This window comes from Botryllus schlosseri, chromosome 9 (genome assembly GCF_051294905.1).
Source record: "Botryllus schlosseri isolate E-star chromosome 9, Bs_hap1, whole genome shotgun sequence".
NCBI lineage: Eukaryota > Metazoa > Chordata > Ascidiacea > Stolidobranchia > Styelidae > Botryllus > Botryllus schlosseri.
In genome coordinates, this window is record NC_137244.1 from 4140049 (window position 1) to 4158581 (window position 18533).

Here is an 18533-nt window from a genome sequence, read left to right on the forward strand (position 1 = left end):
CACCCGTTTTCTCACGATAGCGAGGCGGTACCTTTGATGTACAAAACTGATCCCTCTCGAATTCAAAAGATCGATTGTTCTTCTTTTCCGTGGGACAGACAGATTGGTGGTAGCGTTATTAACCAATCAAATCGGGAAAGATTATTACGTGATTTCACCTTGTCGTCCCCACTATCTGGATTTGTTAGGTTTTTGAGCACTTGAGCGTGGAGTAATTGTGATGTCATAGTCCATCGGATGTTGTTTATTGTTTCAAACGTAAGTCTGAATTGATTCAAGCCATGCCGGTGAAGTGTATCTAGCGTAGGGTTACCACCCGTCCTCCATTTGTCCTCCTTTTTCAGGTTTTTGAAAATGTCCTCCGAGGACGCCCACATGTCCTTCTTTTTGAGATTTTGTCCTATATTTTGAGAATTTTGTCCAAATTTACTGTCAAATTGGAGTGAGATACCGTAAATCAGCACCAAAGTAAATCTCCGGTGGGCATTTGGGGAGCCGAGCCGGAAAAATGACCTTTCTACTTTTTTTTTACTTTTTTTATTTAGGCAACCGATCACGAAGTGATAAAAATTTACCGTATTCTCTATAGTTTTCTCCATAATTCTGGGCTTTAATATGTTGAAAAATTGTTCTCCTTTCCCGATTCCAAAATATGATAACCCTAATCTAGCGATTATAATACGATGCAGGTGCGTAGCCAGCCGAAAAATAAGGGGGGTTTGAAATAAAAGGGGGGTCGATTTTTTCGAATTTAGTATATACAGCATCAATTCATTAGGGTTAAGTACATGCGTAAATAACGATTATACAACATCCTCAATTTGACGATTATGCGCGAATGATAAACTTGTCGACGAATCCAGAAGTGCTGTTAATTAGCGAGTCCCTGATCTGTCGTGAACAATTAAATACGCTTTTCAACGCGCGTCGAACAATTAAATGCGCGTGCTTATCAATGCATCTTACGTCTTACGAAGCCTCGGCGAGGATTTGCGCAAGTCAAAATGTACGAGTTTGTATGGAATATGTGCTATAATGACGCCCATTTCAGGTAGTTCAAACCTTACCTCTTTTATAACTCAAGCCTTGGCACAGGCACACACCTTCTTATGGCAGACTTGGACAACTAGAAAATTTTCAGCTTTTCCGAATTAGATTAGAATTAGAAATAGAGCTACACGAATTTTTCCAAATTAGATTAGAATTAGAATTAGAGTTGAACAATTTTTCCGAATTAAATTAGAATTAGAATGAGAGCTACTCGGATTTTTCCAAATTAGATTAGAATTAGAATTAGAGCTACACAGATTTTTTCCAAATTGAATTAAAATTAGAATTAAAATTGCTGAATTCACGAAAACTTGGAAATTGAATGAAATTTGGAATGAGAAATAAATACAGCAAAGATCAAGTTCTGTTCACATCTAATTACAACGCATTCCCATACGCGTGAGAATGTTTAACGTATGCCAGTGTTGGCATGACTCGAGTCATGACTCGACTCGAGTCACCTTTTCCGTATGACTCGACTTGTCTCGAGTCATTTTGCTAAAATGACTAGACTCGGCGTTTCAAAAATGCATATTGACTCGTGCAAAATTTACGAGTAGCCTATATTTCAAGTCATCCAGTAATTTGTGTCGATAAAAATTGCTGTATCTTTCATATGCTCGGCTTGTTCTCGATACGCTGGTGTGACCTGTGAGAGCGACCAATTTCATTTATTCAATGATTTCCCGTTTTACTGAACCTTCATTGTCCTATCACAAATACATTAACTGCAAGCGAAGTGATTGGAGCTTACAGCGTACGTTTTTGTTAAAGTAATAAAGCAATATAATAGCAAAATATCCATCTCTTAGCTAAAGACTATGGTCATTGGTGCTCAACTTAATGCTTAACCAAACCTCTTGTATGATATAAATTGAATCTGAAGCAAAAATCTTCTTTTTTCTTTATCTAGTTGAGAGCATGAAATTGAACAAGCCTGTGTTAACTATCTCTGTTTCTTCGCTGCTTTGCTGTTTATGATCGAAACTAGAATGATGTTCGCAGACTACCAGCTACCATGCCAGTATGGCTATTATGCATCGCACTAACTACTATGATTGTACGTACAGTGTAAGTCAGGGGTATACAGCACTGTCTTGGCCGTGGCCCATTTTCTGGTATGAAAATGTGCTGTGGCACACCTCTTTTTTTGATTCATAATCCTGTTCAATGCGTGGTAATCGACGTCGCCGATATGCCCATTCCTCTAAAATATGCTCATTTTTCTCTCGCTAATGATGTATTACCATATAGACTTCCCGGGACACGAAAATGTTGGAGTTGAATGAATATCCTACAACAAACGTCCAACAAAATAATCTTAGGGCCCTTCGAACTCTCCCAATCGGGGGTTTGGGTGCGGCAGTTACGGCCCTGATAGATGATAGGCTAAAACACCTGTGTGTATTATGATCGTCCGCTGCTCCATTTGCGCGTCGCGAGACACAATGATGAAATCCCCATATCGACTCCAAAGCATAATGCGATCCGCTAAATCCTCAATCCATTACGATTCGTTGCGGTGGTGTAGTATATACCTTCACCAGAAGTTGCTAATAATTTTCAATTATGGCTATTTTTGTCTTACAATAATACGGCATGCCGAAGTACGGTAAATCGATACTTCAATTAGACTTCATTCCGAGTTTATTGCACACCCTTTCACGGGCATACGACATATGACACTGCAGGTATACTTGGTTACTTCAGCATTACATTCCAGACTCGAAATTATTTTAGTTGCTCTTAGCCGTAGGTTGTCATTAGACAGTGGAAAAACCCGCCGTTTGTCCCTCCCGTTTTCCACTTGTACATGCTGACTTCATACGTGCCGTCGTTACGTCTCATCAGAGTCGGATGAAAAGTTTATGAAGATATTTCTAGCGTTTAACATAAAAAATATAACTAAAGTTACATTATTTCTAAAATTTTCTAAATAGCTTTGTGGCCCACCTCAAAATGTTCTGTGGCCCTCCAGTGGGCAATGGCCCACCCTTTGAGAACGCCTGGTGTAAGTAATGCGATGGCGGCTTGGCACTGGATTTTCCGAGAAGGATATTCTTGTTAACTCGCTGCAAAGTGAGGCGTACAAAGAGGCATTTTCAGGAAAACAATGAATTAAATTAGAATTAGAGCATATGAACATTTCTCAAATTAGATTAGAATTAGAATTAGAGCAGGGAAACATTTCAGAAATTAGATTAAAATTAAATTCCTGGCATTGTGCTCGAATTTAGTTATCCAAGTCTGCTTCAATAGGGTTATATTCTAGCAATACCGTTATTTGCGAATAATGGAATTGGCACAAAAACAGTGATTGGCAGACAAGAGCCGCTAAAACAGTGGCGATATAAGTTCGCATATTTCTATGCTCTCTTGGATTCAGTTAGAATCTGGTGACAGCGCCGCGTATGTGTTGTGAAGAATATGTGAGATTTAACCGTAAACTTGGATATTTCAATTCGGTGTATCATTATTCAATCGCGCTACGGGTTTCTTTGGAGGCCAGGGGACCTCTCGAGGTCGGAAGTGACACGGCAGAACGACCACAGATTTGACCTATATTTTTGGCCAACTGATATATATATATACATTCTCTGTGTAACCCGCATATAATGGTTCCATAGTGGCGCTTTCGCCTCTTTAAATAAACACCTTTGATTCATTCTTCCAGAAAACGTGGAACTCGGTGTGCACTTTTTTGCCTTCTCAAAATTGAGTGTCAATGTCACCTACCTGTTTCTAATGGTAACTAGAGTAAAACCACAACACCGCAGTTCGGCTTATCTGACGTATGAACAAAATGAACATGCGTGACATTTACTGTCTTGAGGAATTATTTAAAGAAAGTGCATCCTACACGAAACATTCGTTACTAATTTTCTCAATAAATCAAGTCTTTTTCAAACTACTCAGAATTGCTTCATGGGCCAGATGCAATCGTCTGGCGGGCCGGATGTGACCAGCGGGTCATATGTTTGACACCCCTAATCAAAATGTTATATCTATGACGCAATGACTTGGAAGCTAGAACTTCAACTATACCAGTCGAGCACGACCGTTCCCGAACCATATGTTAATCGAACGCTTGATTAATTCTCTGTAGTTTAAATTTGACGTACGTTTTCATTTCACAGACGTATAGGCGAGACTGCCGAAATTAACATTTGCGCGGAGTCCCTTTTTCAGACCATTGTCGACAACACTGATTTTTGCAACATTACCTTGAGTCAGGTTTGCAGGTATAGTTGCTGGAGAGGGGTGGGTTAACGCTGAGCTGTTTGACTTTCCGCATGGCGTTGTTTTCTTGGAGCGTACCGGCAAAACCCATTTCACGGCGGTCTCGACAGACCGTCCGTGAAATAGGAAAGTACCGAATTTGGCAGCTCTGCAATAGCTAACAGCATAATGCTGTCATCTAGGATACATACTAAGACAACATAAAAGTATATGCAAGATAGATTAAACAGCGATCAGAAAAAATAAACAAGCAGGCTATTGTAACGCTCTTGTGATCGCATTGTTGTAATATAATCGTCATCTGTTCGCTTCAGTGGTTTTCTGAATATTTTCGCGCCGTGGCTGGTTGATTGGCTTTTGCTGGGTCAGGACGCTGCTGATTGTCGGTTTAATATATTCTGTTAATTTGTAACTCTGCTGTGTGGTAATTGCACTGAAGAAGATTCCGAACGTTTAGGGAACATCGACGTTTCTGTTGAGTTAACACTACATCAGGGACGCTACACTATATTCAAAAATTTCAAACTGTTAGCTTACACAACGGACCCTTTCTAGTATGTCTCATACCCTAATAATTGAAAAATGCTATGAGTACAACTTTATACTGTACCTTGCGATAAAATGAAGTGCAACTTTCACGCAATTTTAGTCCAACGGAATGTTTCCCATGCCCTTTCGAGCACCGAAAACCTGCCATATTCATAACTCTACTAATGACTTTGAATGTTCAAAAAGAATCTTTTATGCGGTCGGATTAGGCCAACTACGCGCCAATGGGAAGTATCTTGTATTTCCTGATCATGGATAAGACGCTGTGCTTTTTGAGCAATGTGACATTTAATAGAAATTTCGTTCCATAAATATGTTGACCACCTAAGGATAGGCTTTATTTTATATTTATACAGATCCAAATACTCGTCATCAGTGACAAATTCATGACAGAGGACGGATACGGGTCACTCGCACAAATTCTCCGTGTTACGAATTGCAACACATTGCGACTCGAGAGTTGTGATTTAAACAAGAAAAAATTGAACGTACTACTTACAGAGTTAATGAAGGAAAATGTGGAGGTGAATTATTTCCAGCGTCAACTATCTCAGATCTCTCATTTTGATCTGTGCGCAATTGGACATCTATCGGTGATTCGATAATGTGTCGAGTATGAAGCTTCAAGTCGAGTATTTGATTACCACTTGTTCTGATACCAATGCATTAATAAGGCCTGCAAGTGTTCAAATATAGCCTGCATTGTTATGCGCTCGCATTGCGCCAGCTATATACAAAATAAAAATATTTTGCATACCTAGATCATGAGTATTTATAGTTGCACTTTGTGAGCATTATCACAGCTGATCACTACTTGAAAGAACTTTCGTTCCACGAACATTCGTAGTCGTGCGAAGCATCTTTGTTGATTCTTCGTTAAGGCTAACCGAGATTTCGAAGCTTTAACGGAGGAAGCACCGTAACGAATCTATATGATTCGTTGTCAAAACATCATGTATGTAGAAGAATTCAAGCAGATGTTGCAACCATACTACTATTCAAGTGTTAAAGACTACTTCCACTTATAATTGAGCAGTTACAAGGCTAAACTTCTCAAAGTTTACAATTTTGGATCTGAAAAGTAAAAATAATTTTGGGATAAGTTTGCATCACTTCCATGAATGAATATGTCATAAGTACAACTTGAAATAGTCCACGTATCGCTGTTGGTGAATATGTAGCCTATAGATTCTATCTATTTGTATTGAAATTATCATCAATTCGTCGCAAGGATACATATATCAATATCGAAAGTATCCATGATTAGCTGCTAAAACTGGGGTGACTACTTTAGTACTTTGCAGTCTCTTCATTTTTAGTTCCACTTGATGCAGCAATCTTTACATACCTTTAAAATTGAAACTTCTGCATAAAAATATCAGTCACCATTTGCATTTTTACTTCAGTAAAAACGTTGCATATCTCGGGACTGCAGTATTTCATCATTCCACAGATCCAACAACTCTTTATCCGGGACAAATCGATGACAGAGGATGAATACGGAGAACTCGCAAACCTTCTCAATGTTGCGAAATGTAACGAATTAAGGCTCCTAAATTGTGACCTGAACAAGAACAAGCTAGTCAAACTCTCTGCAGAATGCCAAAAAGGGAATGTGAAGGTGGGCAATGGGCATGTATGACCATGTTTTCATGCTGCTCCAGTCGTACGTAATTTTAATGCGGCTCTCACACCGAAAACTTCATAACCGCTTTCATAGTCTTCATTGAGCCTGTACTATAAACGTAATCAATGCTGGCCGACCCACAATCACACAGCATCAAGAACGACATACACTACATGTGGGAAGTCAGCGAACGTTGCCTATTCAAACAATCAGTTAAAGTGATATAAAGAATACATCAATGTCGAACATAAAAAAATCTTGCTGACGTGCGGGATCGATCTGGATTTCATATGTGCATTTTATCATAAAAACTAAATCAATGCGATTGCGGCGTCGGCGACTGTTTATTGGTTAATATCGATAACAAGTACATAAACCCGTTTTATACATATGCTCAATATCAATGAAACAATAGTCGGACGCGAAATACATTGTCCAGTGCGGCTTCGACCGTTAAGGCGTCAGCTCATATTCCTGGGCAATTCCTCGTCGGAATCGTCGGCAAAGCGACGGAAGATATGGATTTGAATTCATTAGTTAGCTTGTTTCAGGCACGGACTGGACTGATTCGAGTTGAACGTGATGTGATTACTTTCCAGTCATCGGCTTCTGAAATTCTTGGGCTACGCGAAACAGCCTATAGAAGTTGAAGATGTCCGCGATCAAAAGTCTTTAAAAAAAACTTACTGGAGTGAAAACGCTTACCACGTTGACTACCCCAGGATTTTCTGCATGCGAACACTTTATAGATCCAGGAATTCACAATCCTCGATGACTTGATGGCAGAGGACAGCTACGGGGATCTCGCACAACTTCTCACTGTTACAGAATGTAACCAATTGCAACTCGTAAATTGTGACTTGAACAAGAGAAAGTTGGACGGACTACGGAAGGAGTTATTCGTAAAGGTGGTCTATTTCCAACGACAGCTATCTCATATCTCATAGCTAAGGCTGAATCAACTTTAATATACCGGTGATTCGATCATAATGAGACGAGTATCAAGTTTCAAATCGAAAATTTCAGTATCCGTTATTACAGGGGGACAACCTTTTCGGCGAAAGGTTTACATGAGATTAACAAAGCAATGGTCGGGCCATTTGAATGTTGATGACCTTTTTTAGTAAACCGAAATGAGTTGAGGGAACCGGATTAGGTAACGGTGATAAAAAAAAACGCATCAAAGTTTATAGCAATTATGTCAAAATGTATTCATGTCATCAGCCCTGACCGCGTGATCCGCGAATATTTATCAAATTTAATGAACGAATTCGTTCAATAATAATAATGTCACTTGCATACCTTGCGGATCACCTCTGTATACCGCTCGGCTCATTTGGCAAGGACAGAACTACTCGGCTTTCGGACATATAAATATCGAACAATTCGGCAAAGATGCGTCAGTAATTTTGTGCGAAGGTTGCATTTGCCAACAATATTTCTGCGAGCGCACATGCGAAGTAGGATGCTGTACGTCCCGTTATCTCATAATTGGGAACATTCACCCTCAATCATATATATTGGGCGTATTTTTAATAAGCAGAAACACCAAAACCAAGAAACCGACTGACTATAAATCTAATCGCGAAGTGCTATAAGAAAAATCTCTACTCAAATACATCTAGCACGCAATACTATACCTTATTATCGTCACATACAAATAACTACAACAATTGTGGCTTATTGATCCTGGCTACGACAATGCGTCAGAACTGATAATTTAGTCATCATCATCCCAAATTTCATAGAGGCTAATACATTTTTTTGTTGGGCTTACAGGTTCACAATAAAATACCCCGGTAATTCATTTTTTATAATAAAACTAATTTCGAAAATTAGCTTGGACAACGTTCTCGCGGGTCAAAGGTGCAACTTATAACTTTTTACACTCTCCGATAGCTTCCTAGATACTCAGAACATATGTAGTATGATGTTTCAAGCTGTTAGTAGGACTTAGTGTATTGCAACATCTTGTAACTTTTTTCCTATTTTCCATGCAAATATTTAATGCAAATTTGATCAAATATTGCACTAAATGTGATGTAGTGATTTTGAAAACATGGCATAAGACTCTATCTAGTATGGTTGCATTCTCTTTGATGTACAAAACAAAGGGCCATGTGATGGATTTGCTGCATCTCAATGTTGTATCTATGAGGCAATGGCTTGGAAGCTAGAAATTCAACTATACCAGTCAAGCACGACCGTGCCCGAACCATATCTAAATCGGTCCCTTGATTAATTCTCACTCGTTTCAATTTGCCGTAGTTTCTCATTTCATGGACGTCCTAGTCAGACTGCCGAAAATTACATTTCCACGGAGTCCCATTTTGGACTATTGATTTTGTTGAAGTCGACAACACAGAGTTTTGCTACATTGCTTCGGGTCAGGTTTGCAAATATAGAGATTGGGGAGGGAAAGGTTAACGTTTCGCTGTTTGACTTTTTATGGGAAAATCATTTCCCAATGGCGTTGTTTTCTTCTAGCATACCAGCAAAAATGTTATTTTCGGCGCGCTCGCCAGACCGTACGTGAAATGGGAAAGTACCGACTTTGACTGCTCTGCAATAGCTAACAGCAAAATGTTGTGTCATGTAGGATTCATACTAAAAAAAACTACCACTAATGACTGAAAATTTTCAAAAAAGCATCTTTTATGCTGTCGGATTATGTAAACTACGATCCAACCGGAAGTATCTTGTATTTCCGGATCATGAATATGTCCTTGCGCCTTTTGAGCAATGTGGCAGTTGATAGAAATTTCGTTCCACGAATTTGTTGACCACCTAAGGATTGGCTGCATTTTATATTTTTACAGATGAAATTACTCGTCATCATTGAAAAATCCATGACAGAGAACGGATACGGGGCACTCGCACACCTTCTCAATGTCACGAAATGTGACGCATTGCAACTCGACAGTTGTGACTTAAACAAGAAAAAATTGAACGTACTACTGAAAGAGTTAATGAAGAAAAATGTGGAGGTGATTTATTTACGGCAGCTATACGCCAAATAAAAATATTGGTTGATTCGTCGTTAAGGCTAACCGAGATTTCGAAGCTTTAACGGAGGAAGCGCCGTAACGAATCTATATGATTCGTTGTCGAAACATCATGTATGTAGGAGAATTCAAGCAGCTGTTGCAACAACACTACTATTCAAGTGTTAAAGACTACTTCCACTTCTAATTGAGCAGTTACAACGCTAAACTTCTCAAAGTTTACAGTTTTGGTTCTAATAAGTAGAAATAATTTTGGGATAAGTTTGCATCACTTCCATGAATGAATATATCCTAAGTACAACCTGAAATAGTCCATGTATCGCTGTTGGTGAATATGTATAGATTCTATCTATTTGTATTGAAATTATCATCAATTCGAATTCGTCGCAAAGATACATATATCAATGTCGAAAGTATCCATGATTAGCTGCTAAAACTGTGGTAACTACTCTAGTACTTTGCCGTCTCTTCATTTTTAGTTCCACTTGATGCAGCAGTCTTTACATACCTTTAAAATTGATACTTCTGCTTGAAAATTTCAGTCACCATTTGCATTTTTACTTCAGTAAAAACGTTGTATAGCTCGGGACTGCAGTATTTCATCATTTCACAGATCCAACAACTCTTTATCCGAGACAAATCGATCACAGAGGATGAATACGGAGAACTAGCAAACCTTCTCAATGTTGCGAAATGTAACGAATTAAGGCTCCTAAATTGTGACCTGAACAAGAACAAGTTAGTCAAACTCTCTGCAGAATGCCAAAAAGGAAATGTGAAGGTGGGCAATGGGCATGGATGACCATGTTTTCATGCTGCTCAAGTCGTACGTAATTTTAATGCGGCTCTCACACCGAAAACTTCATAACCGCTTTCATTGTCTTGATTGAGCCTGTAGTATAACCGTAATCAATGTTGGAACAATTTGTAACGGTAAAGTTTGACCTTTGACGTGATAATGAACGGTAGGGATGCTGTGGACATGACGCTCACGTTCGCGTTATGTGTGTGAATCTCGGAAATTTAGAGGTTCACGTTCACAAACGAACCTTGGTAGGTTCTGCACTGTGAACCTATTTCATATATTACAATAGCTCACGTCATTGTTGCATCTCAAGTTGAAATTCGTAGGCTTTCAACTTCGGACAACTCTATGCATGGCGCTGGCAGAATGAAAAAAAAATCAACACTAAGCGATGATGCACCTTGTCGATCTCAAAATTCTTACTAGCTTTGCTACAAAAAATTACTAGAGATATTCAGCTTTCTGTTTTTGTATGTTTAGTGACTGTCTGTTGAGAGCTCGACCCACAATCACACAACACCAAGAACGACATACACTACATGTGGGAAGTCAGTGAACGTTGCTTATTCAAACAATCAGTTAATGTGATATAAAGAATACATCCATGTCAAACATAAAAAAATGTAGCTGACGTGCGGGATCGATCTGGATTTCATATGCGCATATTATCATAAAAACTAATTCAATGCGATTGCGGCGTAGCCTACTGTTTATTGGTTAATATCGATAGCAAGTACGGAAACCCGTTTTATACATATGCTCAATATCAATGCAGCAATAGTCGGACGCGAAATACATTGTCCAGTCCGGCCTAGACCGTTAAGGCTTCAGCTCATATTCCCGGGCAATTCCCCGTCGAAATCGTCGGCAAAGCGACGGAAGATATGGATTCGAATTCATTAGTTAGCTTGTTCCAGGCATGGACTGGACTGATTCGAGTTGAACGTGATGTGATGACCTTCCAGTCATCGGCTTCTGAAATTCTTGGGCTACGTGAAACAGCCCACAGAAGTTGAAGATGTCCGCGATGAAAAGTGTTTAAAAAAAACCCTTACTGGAGTGAAAACGCGTACCACGTTTACCCCAGGATTTACTGCATGCGAACACTTTATAGATCCAGAAATTCACTATCTTCGATGACTTGATGACAGAGGACAGCTACGGGGATCTCGCACACCTACTCACTGTTACAGAATGTAACCGATTGCAACTCGAAAATTGTGACTTGAACAAGAAAAAGTTGGACGGACTGCGGAAGGAGTTATTCGTAAAGGTGGTCTATTTCCAACGATAGCTATCTCATATATCATAGCTAAGGCTCAGTCAAATTTAATATACTGGTGATTCGATCATAATGAGACGAGTACGAAGTTTCAGGTCGAAAATTTCAGTATACGTTATTTCAGGTGGCCAACCTTTTCGGCGAAAGGTTTATATGAGAATAACAAACCAATCGTCGGGCCATTTGAATGTTGATGACCTTTTTTAGTAAACCGATATGAGTTGAGGGAACCGGATTAGGTAACGGTGATAAAAAAAAACGTATCAAAGTTGATTGCAATTATGTCAATGTATTCATATCATCAGCCCTGACCACGTGATCCACGAAAATTTATCAAATTTAGTGAACGAATCCGTTCAATGATAATAATGTCACTTGCATACCTTGTGGATCACCTCTGTATACCGCTCGGGTCATTTGCCGAGGACAGAACTACTCGGTTTTTGGACATATAAATATCGAACACTTCTGCAAAGATGCGTCAATAATTTTGTGCGAAGGTTGCATTTGCCAACAATATTTCTGCGAGCGCACATGCGAAAAAGGATGTTGTATAGCGTGCTCAGTCGTGGGCGCGCGTTCTTCTTGGTCCGCGGCTCGATAAGTCAAAGTAGACAAGTCAGCATTGCTCTTTTATTAAAACAACTAAAACATGACGATGCTCGTCGGACGGAGACTAGAGATCGACTGCCTCGCGGACGGTGACTAAAAGCGACTGGCTCGTAAAAGAGTACAACACAAGACGCATCCTAGCAGTAACATAATCAGTGATCAGCGGGGGTAATTACAGGTTAATCATGGAGCGGTACGTTACAGTTGTACGTCCCGTTATCTAATAATTGGAAACATTCACACTCAATCCTATATATTGGGCGTATTTTTAATATTCAGAAATAAAAAAAGCAAGAAACCGAGTGACTATAAATGTAATCGCGAAGTGCTATAAGAATAATCTCCACTCAAATACATCTAGCACGCAATACTTTACCTTATTATCGCCACATACAAATAACTACAACAATTGTGGCTTGATCCTGGCTACGACAATGCGTCAGAACTGATAATTTAGTCAACAACATCCCAAATTTCATGGAGGCTAATACATTTTTCTTGGGCTCACAGGTTTACAATAAATTACCCCGGTAATTCATTTTTATAATAAAACTAATCTCGAAAATTAGCTTGGACAACCTTCTCGCGGGCCAAAGGTTCAACTTATAAATTTTACACTCTTCGATAGCTTCCTAGATACTCAGAACATGTGTAATATGATGTTTCAAGCTGTTAGTAGGACTTGGTGTATTGCAACATCTTGTAACTTTTTTACTATTTTCCATGCAAATATTTAATGCATATTTGATCAAATATTGCACAAAATGTGATGTAGTGATTTTGAAAACATGGCATAAGACTATATCTAGTATGGTTGCATTATCTTTGATGTACATAACAAAGGGCCATGTGATGGATTTGCTGCATCTCAATGTTATATCTATGAGGCAATGGCTTGGAAGCTAGAAATTTAACTATACCAGTCAAGCACGACCGTGCCCGAACCATATCTAAACCGATCACTTAATTAATTCACAGTCGTTTCAATTTGCCGTAGTTTCTCATTTCATGGACGTCCAAGTCAGACTGCCGAAAATTATATTTCCACGGAGTCCCATTTTGGACCATTGATTTTGTTGAAGTTGACAACACTGAGTTTTGCTACATTGCTTTGGGTCAGGTTTGCAAATATAGAGGTTGGGGAGGGAAAGGTTAACGCTTCGCTGTTTGACTTTTTGTGGGAAAATTATTTCCCCATGGCGTTGTTTTCTTCTAGCATACAAGCAATAATGTTATTTTCGGCGCGCTCACCAGACCGTCCGTGAAATGGGAAAGTACCGACTTTGACTGCTCTGCAATAGCTAACAGCAAAATGTTGTGTCATGTAGGATTCATACTAAAAGAACACAAACGAATGTGCATGATTGATTAAACAGCGAACAAAAAACAAAACAAACAGGCTCATTCCGAACATTTCAGTCTGTTAGGTTTAGCGGCGGAACATTTTTAGTATATCGCATACCCTAGCAATTGAAAAATATTATAAGTGCAACTTTTTACTGTACCTTGTGATATAACCAAGTGCCGATACTCGCAATTTTAGTGCATCGGAATGCTGCTCATGCGCTTTCGAGCAACGAAAACCTTACATTTTCATAAACGGACTAATGACTGAAAATTTTCAAAAAAGCATCTTTTATGCGGTCGGATTATGTTAACTACGCGCCAACCGGAAGTATCTTGTATTTCCGGATCATGAATATGTCCTTGCGCTTTTTGAGCAATGTGGCAGTTGATAGAAATTTCGTTCCACGAATTTGTTGACCACCTACGGATTGGCTGCATTTCATATTTTTACAGATGAAATTAGTCGTCATCATTGACAAATCCATGACAGAGAACGGATACGGGGCACTCGCACACCTTCTCAATGTCACGAAATGTAACGTATTGGAACTCGACAGTTGTGACTTAAACAAGAAAAAATTGAACGTACTACTGAAAGAGTTAATGAAGAAAAATGTGGAGGTGATTTATTTACGCCAGCTATACGCCAAATAAAATATTTTGCATACCTGGATCATGAATATTTATAGTTGCACTTTGTGAGCATTATCACAGCTGATTGCTACTTGAAAGAACTTTCGCTCCACGAACATTCGTAGCCGTGCGAACCATGTTGGTTGATTCGTCTTTAGGGCTAACCGAGATTTCGAAGCTTTAACGGAGGAAACGCAGACGAATCTATATGTTTCGTTGCCAAACCATCATGTATGTAAGAGAATTGAAGCAGATTTTGCCAACCATACTACTATTCAAGTGTTAAAGACTACTTCCACTTCTTATTGAGCAGTTACAAGGCTAAACTACTCAAAGTTTACAATTTTGGATCTGAAAAGTAGAACTAATTTTGGGATAGGTTTGTATCACTTTCATGAATGAATATGTCCTAAGTACAACCTGAAATAGCCCATGTATCGCTGTTGGTGAATATGTGTATAGATTCTATCTATTTGTATTGAAATTATCATCAATTCGAATTCGTAGCAATGATACATATATCAATATCGAAAGTATCCAGGATTAGCTGCTAAAACTGTGGTAACTACTCTAGTACTTTGCAGTCTCTTCATTTTTAGTTCCACTTGATGCAGCAGTCTTTACATATCTTTAAAATTGATACTTGTGCTTGAAAATTTCAGTCACCACTTGCATTTTTACTTCAGTAGAAACATTGTCCATCTCGGGACTTCAGTATTCCTTCATTCCACAGATCCAACAACTCTTTATCCGAGACAAATCGATCGCAGAGGATGAATACGGAGAACTCGCAAACCTTCTCGATGTTGCGAAATGTAACGAATTAGGGCTGCTAAATTGTGACCTGAACAAGAAAAAGTTAGTCGAACTCTCTGCAGAATGCCAAAAAAGAAATGTGAAGGTGGGCAATGCGCATGGATGACCATGTTTTCATGCTGCTCCAGCCGTACGTAATTTAAATGCGACTCTCACACCGAAACGATCGTGACCGCTTTCATTGTCTTGATTGTGCTTGTAGTATTACCGTAATCAATGTTGGAACAATTTGTAACGAGAAGGTTTGACGTGATAATGAATGGTAGGGATGCTGTGAACATGACGCTCACGTTCGCGTTATGTGTGTGAACCTCGGAAATTTAGAGGTTCACGTTCACAAACGAACCTTGGTAGGTTCTGCAACGTGAACATATTTCATATACTACATTAACTCACGTCATTGTAGCATCTTAAGTTGAAATTCGTAGGATTTCCTAGATTCCAAGTTTGGACCACTGGCAGCATGGACAGAATCAACACTAAGCGAGAATGCACCTTGCCGATCTCAAAATTCTTACCAGCTTTGCTACAAAAAATTACTCGAGATATTCAGCTTTCCGTTTGTGTATGTATGGAAATTAAACATGGAACGGCAAAGACCGATTTTGCAGCTTCGTACCGCTTCGCTGAGGCTGGAGTGGAGAATTGTTTTGCGTAAGCGACCGTAGGATTTCTGGCAATCCAAAAGCTATTTTCCCGAGTGCAGAAATTACTGAATCTGGTCTTGATCGAAAGCTACTGTTGCACCGATTCCAAAAAATATAAATGAAAATATGATCAGGGACTGATCCACCTAGAATCCGCCCTCCAAGTCTGAAATATCGGCATTATTCAGAACAATCGGGCAACCTCAACACAATGGCCATAACAATGACCCGTTGCGACTCTTCGATTTTTAGAACAATGCCGATATTTCAGATTTGGAGGGCGGATTCTAGGTGGAACTACTTGAGTACTCGCGGTCTCCTAATTTTAGTTCCCCTTAATGCAATCTGTACATAGCTTTAAATAATTACTTCAGCTTGCAATTCGTCAATTTGCACCTCGGAAATTGTGACTTAAACATGAAAAAGTTGGACCGACTGCGGCAGGAGTTGGCAAGCGCAAATGTGAAGGCTGCTTATTTCTAACGCCAACTATCATATTTCTGGCTGGGAAAAATTTCGTATCTGGGTTTTTCAATAATATTAATGAGTCGAGTATGATGTTTCATGTCGAGAATTTCAGTATCACCTATTATAAACCCATAACAACAAGATCTAGCTTGCTTTCACACCTTATTTAACGTTCACTTAGAAATTAATAATTATATTTACTACACGAGTGCCGCTCCGTCATCAGGTGTTAAAGTGAAAACTGCCATAAGAATAATAATGATATGAAATGCTCAAATACACGCCTTGTGCGTAGTGTCTTGAAATCCAGTTTTGGGATGAAGTAGGGGAGATTTGGTACCGATCGATCAAAAATTGCAAAATGATCTCTGGCCCTCAAATCTTCAGCCGAGAATAGCAGATCTTTTGCTTTCTCAACAATTCGATACAAGCTCTACCTATAGCAGACATTTACATGAATATTCGCCTTTTCAAAAAAATATTTATAAACGTTTAAAATTTGTTGCTCGAACGTGTCATCGGCCCCCACCCGGTGGGTGCAAAGGCACACGACCATGGGACCTATGATACATACGCTCAAAAACTCAAATTTGTTAACTTGTTTTGTTGTATACTATAAGCAAAGCTACAGCAAGCCAATGAAGAATGTTTCGTCGCGACCTTCAAGAATAAAATAGATTATATCAATTCCAATGTTGGTATAAAATCATGTTTTGATTTACGCCTAAATTTACAAAATTAATGCCACATTCATATTACCCGCAAATCGACATTTTGACTGTCAAATACCTCGTAATAGCGATAAAACACCACAGGTAACTATGATTTACAGCCTATGTATATATGTAGGCGAGTTTCTGTTGTTAAGTGATTAGTTGGTCCATGTATTTTTCTTGATTTGGCCATGGTACCATAGGTCCCCCACCCCATAAATATTGTAATTGACTTGAAAATAGTCCACTCGAGGATGGTATTGATTCAAAAAATATGTGGCATTATATACCCTGATAGAAGGGTAACCATACCGTCCTTATTTCTAAGATTTGTCCTTATTTTGAAGGGCCACGTCTTAGAAAACTCGACTGTCCTTATTTCTAAGAAATGTCCTTATTTTCGACTTGCGTCTTTATTTTGTCTTATTTTCAACCGCTACAAAACTTCGATCGTATTCCTCTGGTATCTATGTTGCATAATATTCTAAAATTAAGCTTATTCGTCGAGATTTTATGACATCATAAATGAAAGGAACTCTCGTGACGTACACACCACAAGATTTGACTTCTAAGTGGTGAGATAGCTAGGGCAGTGAGTGGTGGTACAGCAGTTTCGGCTGTACCAAGCTACCGAAGCGGACGTCATTTTAGCAGTAAACAGCAATGCAGGTTACTGCTGTTTGGTCTACAGCAGAATTAGCTCAAGCTGTGGGGAAATCAGCATTTATTGCGTAGTGAAAAAAGGCGCAGTGCAGTCGACACATTGGTTAAAAAGTAGTAAAGCTATAAATCATTGATAAATTTCTCCAAATTATATTGCACTTGCGCATATAGTTTTAGCTACAAAGAAGGCTAAATCTAATTAGTTGAAATAAACAGGCGTAAAAACGTTTTTCGTGTCGATTATGAGAGAGAATTCAACGGTATCTAACGAAGATTGAAGGGCGAGTGTTTCGCACATAGCAATATCTGCAATTGTGACATTAACCTGGATGCGATAGGAGACACCGCTACTTCAACTTACATTGATACCCCAAAACACAAGGAGTGTGTCATGATGATTAATTTGAGCCAGCCGATGAATAATTTTTCCACAAGTCGATCAGCACCAACGACCTCAGACTACAAGGCAGCTGCTGCAGAGGGTACCTAGGCATTCTATACTGTCAAACACCAGCAATCATTCCTCACCAACGATTACACATCGCAATTGTTCAAAGCAATATTCCCCGATTCCAACATTGCAAATAATTTTTCTTCGGCCAGGACCAAGACTACAAGCATTGTTACTGGAGTTGTTGCTCCATACGCTCAAAAATGATTTTGTCTAAACTTGGTGTGCGGCCTTTTTCCATCTTGGTTGACGCCTCGCCTTAGCGGGGTGACGAAATTTGGTTTATCACCCCAGGGGAGCAACACCAACGGTATTTTTTTGGGGGGGGGGGCTGACGAAGTGCTGTTTCGGCCCTAAATAAAGGTAAACCTAGAACTGAGCTGTCGTGAGATCTATGAAGTACTTTCTAATAACAGGGAGTTGCTGGAGTAGATTGTTTCTGGTGAAAAGTATGGAATGTGATATGCCACGGCTCGTATAAACACAGTGTACAAAAACGCTTTTTCATGCTAATTCAATTTTTCGACTGTCCTTATTTTTTGGTCCATGTCGATGGCAACCCTGCTTATACTTCACATCAGAAATTATGGCGGGTTTGTTAGTCTGAAAGGTGATATAGAAAAAT

At 39.2% G+C, this 18533-nt stretch overlaps 1 protein-coding gene across 1 annotated transcript in view; it reads left to right on the top strand.

The window, feature by feature from the left end:
* Positions 1-18533, top strand: part of LOC145445856 (ribonuclease inhibitor-like) — a 335808-nt gene that overhangs the window by 195061 nt on the left and 122214 nt on the right. The gene's annotated exons all lie outside the window — the stretch shown is intronic.